This window comes from Chiloscyllium plagiosum, chromosome 11 (assembly GCF_004010195.1).
Source record: "Chiloscyllium plagiosum isolate BGI_BamShark_2017 chromosome 11, ASM401019v2, whole genome shotgun sequence".
In the NCBI taxonomy this organism is placed as follows: domain Eukaryota; kingdom Metazoa; phylum Chordata; class Chondrichthyes; order Orectolobiformes; family Hemiscylliidae; genus Chiloscyllium; species Chiloscyllium plagiosum.
In genome coordinates this window covers 48,301,110-48,307,109 of record NC_057720.1, presented here as the reverse complement: position 1 = coordinate 48,307,109, position 6,000 = coordinate 48,301,110, and the positions used below count along the sequence as shown (strand labels likewise).

General features: G+C 39.6%; 1 protein-coding gene across 14 annotated transcripts in view; it reads left to right on the top strand.

Moving 5' to 3' along the window:
- The window catches only part of nfia (nuclear factor I/A), a 677,405-nt gene that overhangs the window by 258,809 nt on the left and 412,596 nt on the right, over window positions 1-6,000 (top strand). The window lies entirely within an intron of this gene.

The window sequence follows — 6,000 nt, the reverse complement described above, 5'->3', positions numbered from 1 at the left end:
TATCTTAGCCTGCTGGACACACTTTCCTCATTCCTGAAGAAGGGCTTATGCCCGAAACGTCGATTCTCCTGTTCCTTGGATGCTGCCTGACCTGCTGCGCTTTTCCAGCAACACATTTTCAGCTCTGATCTCCAGCATCTGCAGTCCTCACTTTCTCCTCGAAGGTATTCCATCACACCCTTTAGCGTAGCTTGTAGATAGTGGACAACATTTGAGGAGTCAGGAAGCAAGTTGCTTGCTGCAGGATTCATAGCCTCTGACGGCTGTTCAGCGACAGTATATGGCTTTTCCAGTTCAATTTATGGTCAGTGGTAACCCTCAGGATGTTGATAGTGGTGGGTTTCAGAATAATGGTTATGCCACTGAATGTCACAGAGCAATAGCTGGATCATCTCTTGTTGGAGGTGGTCATTGCCTGGGACTTGTGTACATGAATGTGACTTGCTAATTAGCCCAAGCCTGAATATTCAGGTTTTGTTGCATTTGAACATGAACTGTTGCAGTATCTGAGAAGTCATGAATGGCGCTGAACATTTTGCAATCATTTACAAACATCCAGAATTCTAACTTTATGATAGAGGGATGGTCTTTGATGAAGTAACTGAAGATGATTGGGTCTAGGTTCCCCTGAGGCGCACCTGTGGTGATGTCCTGGAGCTAAAATGACAGATCTCCAACAGCCATCTTCCTGACTCACATTTGCTAGGGCTCGTTGGTGCCACACTCAGTCACATGTGGCCTTAGTCATGTGGATTGACCATGCTGCATTTTGCAGTGTGTCTAAGATGTGCAGGCTCGGTGGGTTAGCCATGGGAAATGCAGGGGTACAAGGATGCAGTGAGTCTGGGTGGGATATTCTTCGGAGGGTCGGTGTGGACTCAAAGGGTCTAATGGCCTGCTTCCACACTTTAGGGATTCTATGATTAACGTCAAGGGCAGTCACTCTCCTGTCATCTCTAGAATTCAGTTAATTTATCTATGTTTGAACCAAGGCTGTAAAGAGGTCAGGAGCTGAGTGGCTGTGACGGTACTAAAACTGAACACCAGTGAGCAGTTCAGTTTTAAACAAGTGCTGCTTGATGACATTGTTAATGACCTCTTCGATCGCTTTACGATGATCGAGAATAGACTGATAGGGTGGTAACTGGCTGGACTGGATTTGTCCTGCTTTTTGTGTATATGACATGCCTGAGCAATATTCCACATTGCTGGGAAGATGCTAGTGTTATAGCCTTTCGAGAAAAAACGTGCTAAATAGAAGAAATCCTTAAAAATGAGAGATTGTTTTGGCAAAAAACATCTCTGATATCACTTGGCTTTGCCATCAGAGAAGAGAGGATCTTCTCCAGAATGGATAAAGGAGGCTAATGGCCCTCCTCCCCTGAAAGCCACGATTTACTTATCAGTCCATTCTGGTTTGCTTTGACTTTGAGTGGGCCAAGAAACAGATGAGCAAACCTTCTACCCAAGACTGGCTGGAGCTGGTGTACATGGGAAATGCAAGGGTATGAAGATGTGGTGAGTCTGGGTGAGATGCTCTTTGGAGGATCAGTGTGGACTTAAAGGGCCTAATGGGCCTGCTTCCACACTGTAGGGATTCTATTATTGATGTCAAGGGCAATTACTCTCCTGTCTTCTCTAGCATTTAGTTCATTTAGGAACTGCAGATAGGAGTCCACCAGTACTTGGGATCCCAACACACTTTGGAGGTCAGTGACTGCTGCACTTATTCAGTAATCATAGAGGAATCAGAGCAAGTCAATCCAAGAACTGTGTCACTCTCTTGTTAGGGGTCGGGGAAGGTGTATGAGATTTTTCTACTGATCTCGAGTCCATGCTTGACCTTTTTGCACCAGTCCCACTTTAGCAACAACTTCCTACTGTCACTGTTCACTAGTTAACAAATAGTTTATATAGTGTTGGCAGCTCACTGACCATGAAACTGGTTCAGGCCTCTCTTGCTGGCTCTCCCCTTTCTGTCACTGTCCAGTGTATGCAGAATGAGGATTCGAGCCTGGAACTTAATAACTACTGATTATAAGACTATTTAAATAGGTGCTTCCCAAATGTTCTCTGGTGTGTGCCCAATTTGAGGCTTAAAATTGCCATGGTCCCAGAGCTGTGAGAGCAGGAGGAGTTGAAGGACTAGAGGCGTGAGTGTGGTTGGTGGTTTGGTTGAGGAGAGCTTTGGTAGTTGGCAGTATGGGCTGGGGAAGTGGAGGCAGATGCTGAGACTGCAAGACTATTAAGTGAAAAGCACCTACCTTCTCTCTGGATTTGCAGGATTGGAATCTGAACAGGATTTAAAGGGGCCATTGCTGCGTTGTTGCTAACAATTGTAAAATCTCAGCTCATGATCCCACATGGGGTTATGACCAACCCTTTGGGAAAGCCCGAGTTAAGTACTGACAGGCCCACACTTCCTCTCATTATAAGTATTTCTGCTAGTGAATGAAGTAGAAAAGCACTTTGAGTATAGAAGAAGATAGCAATGAGTAATACCACAATTCTACTAATAAAACAGCATTACAGTCAAACCAGTAGCTTAAGCATAAAGGCATCGTAAGTACACCATTACAGTATTAGTCTGGAAATTATTGAGTGGTGTTATTATTCAAGTGTTTAATGTGTGGTGTCCTATTTTTTCCTGTTCTATCTAATAGGCATCATCATACTCATCTAAAACAAATTGGTCAACACCTCTATTAAAACAGCAAAGGGAGGATTGATGCTGGTGTGTTCAGCATTTGAATATTAACATTTTATATTAATGTTTTCAGGCTTTTTTCATAATTATTCTATTGTGGTAGGCAATGATCACGCAAAGCCTCAAGGATTGAATTTCATCCAGAGGATGGGGGACTAATTTAGCTTCAGGATACCATCCATATTAAGTGGTCTGAAGTTCTTGGCAATGATGTTTACAGTTTAATTTTATTGACCTCTGAACTAATTAGTTTGAAGCAATTGTTTTAGAACGGACTTGGGTGCATTTATTGACAACTATTCAGTGAGAATTCTCTGAAAAGAGTGGAGTTTGAAGCTGTCTATTTGAAAATCCAACTTAAACATTTCTTCATAGGTTCCAGTCTTTTAGATTCAAACGTGACTGTATAATAAAACATAAAATATGTTGGAGTGACTGGCAATATCCATGGTGAAGGAAACAGAGTTCATGTTTTGAGTCTAATATGACTGTTTAGAGAACTGAAGGTAATGGGAAAATGGGTGTTTTAATGCTGTTGACTGAGGAGGAGGAGGAGGAGGAGTGGGTGGAACAGATGGTGAGGGTACCCAGAACAAAAGATGAAGGGAGTGCTAATGATGGTAAAAGAGAAATGGAGATGTAAAATAGATGTAACAGAAAGATATACAAGGGTCACGATGTGAGTTAAGTTGGGGGGGTGGTGGTGGGTGGGGTGGTTTGGAGTGAAATCAAAATGGAGGATAGAGTTATGCTCTGAAATTGTTGAACTCCATGTTGAGTCCTGAAGGCTATAAAATACCTCAGCAGGAAGTGAAGCTGTTCCTCCAGCTTGCGTTGAGCTTTATTGGTACTTTGCAGCAGGCTGGGATGGATGTTTTACCAGTGACAAGATTTTATTTTTGAAATGGCAATTAACTGGAAAGTCAGGGTCATTTCTGTGGACAGAACAGGGGTATTCTGCAGAGTGCTTTTGCCAGCAAATTGTGGTTTATACTGACATGTCCTGACTCCTGTTGCCTTTTGTTTGGTTGAAACTGTGAAGGTTTGCAACTTAATGAATATAAATTACAGTACAATTTTTCTCAATTCGGCAATATCTCAGAAAACTAGTTTCTTTTCATTAAATACATTGAATCAGCTAGTCTTCTGAAATGATATATTTTGACAAATTGTTGTAACTTGCTAGATTTTTCGTGAATAATGTCTGCCTTGAGCTTTGTAACTATTTTGCTGCTCTTAGATCATGGAGATTTCAGGTGTTCATTCAAAAATCACAGCTGTTTCAAGTTTACAATAATGTGGGTATCATCAGTGATTTTTAAATTTTGTTGTAATTGACAAATGCATAGTGATTTACAATTAGCCTAAAATGACACTACTGAAATATCCAACATTTTAAACAAGCGCTGGACCTAAAATATTAGTTCTACACGTTTCTCATGCCGCAGAGAATAGCCGATCTGCTGATATTTTTATTCTGTATTTTAACTCTTCAGTTAATCCCATTTTCACAATATATCAGTTATTCTTAGCTTTTTAGAACAAGCCAGAAGTGTTATTTGGTCATTTAGATGACCAGGTTAATGTGCCACTTGTATAACAGGTGTGCTATTATTATACTACATGCGGTAGACTGAAACAGTTAATACTGAACAATGAGAATAAATTAGCTCCAAGAAGAAATGCACCACTTTGAAAATTGGAATAGAAACAATAAATCTGCTGATATTTCAAAAAATAGATGGAAGCAAGTTAGGATTGTGTAGAAAATAGGATTATGGCATGTGTTCTGAGGCTTGGTTTTCTGCTGATTTAAAAAAAGTAATTGAAAGCATATCTTGATGCAAAGATATTAATTATTAAATAAATAGAGAGAATTTACATTAACATTGGCTCAACAATAACAATTTTACCTTAGTTGGACGGATATGAGGTTCGAATCCAATTCTAGGATCTGACCACACAGTCCACACTTACATCTCTGTGCTTGATGGAGCACTTGTTTCTTGGATGAGATTTCCAAACATGTGCCCTAAATGAACATAAAGTCCCCTTGTTACTGTTTGAAGATTCAAGAAAATTCTCCACATGTCCTGACCAGCATTCATCTATTAACTAATGCCACCAAAAACATTTAACTGGCTATTCTTCACACTTGCCATGAATGAGATTTTGGCTGTTTGTAAATTCGCTACTGAATTTATCAACATCACAGTAGCGATGGCTCTTAAAAATAATTCATTGGACATAGGTTATTTAATTAACAGGACAAGATGTCCACACCTGAACTGCACAACAGATTCATGGAAACAATATGATGTTGGAGTGTCAGCTCAATGCTGCAGGAGGGGAAGCAAAAGGTGGAATGGGCCTAAGGATTCGGAGGTGGAATAACATTTTTTCAAAGTGTTTTAATATTAAGGGAAAGCCCATTTTAGCCCTTGATTTCTTTTGGATTTGCGTTGTTTGTTGAGTACTAGTAGTTGCAAACTCTGTGACCGCTGATATTAATTTCATCATCTCTTGTGTAGAGATAATGTTCCCTGCCTCCACCCCTGAGAAAAAAATAGCCTCAGAATATAAGGGCAACAAAGTAAAAGTAAATGCCTATATCTGCCTTTCTGTATTTGGATTTCTTGTGGATATAACTGTGACATAAAATTCAGCGAAGGAGACCAAGAGATTGTTTGAATAGGAAAATAGAGAGTAAATGAACATAAAAGAGGACTACAAAGCTTTTATAAGGATGTTTCAAAAAAACAAGTGAAGACAATTGTAGGCCCCTTACAGTCTGAAATTGGAGAATTGATAATAGAGAACAAGGAAATGGCAGAGCAATTAAACAACTATTTAGATTCTGGCTTTACAGAAGAAGAAACAAACAATTTTCCTGAAATGTTCAGAGATCGAGGGTCAATTGGGAAGGAGGAATTAAAAGAAATTAGTACAAGTTTTATAAAAAAGTTCTGCAGAAATTAATGGAAATGAAAGCTGATAAAGGAGGGTGGCCTTGGAGATAGTGACTGCATTGATTGTCATTTTTAAAAACAGCTCTTACAGATTGGAGAGTGGCAAATGTAATCCCAGAATTTTAAAAAGTAGGGATGAGGAAAACTGGGAATTACAATGCTAGAGTGTATTGTAATTGAAATGTTCTGGTGAAGAGTCACCAAACTCAAAATACTAACTGTACTTGGAAAATATTAACAGCATTAGAAAAGGTCAGTGTGGATTTCTGGAAGAGAAGTCGTGTTTATCAAGTATAGTGGAGTTTTTTTGAGGATATAACAAGT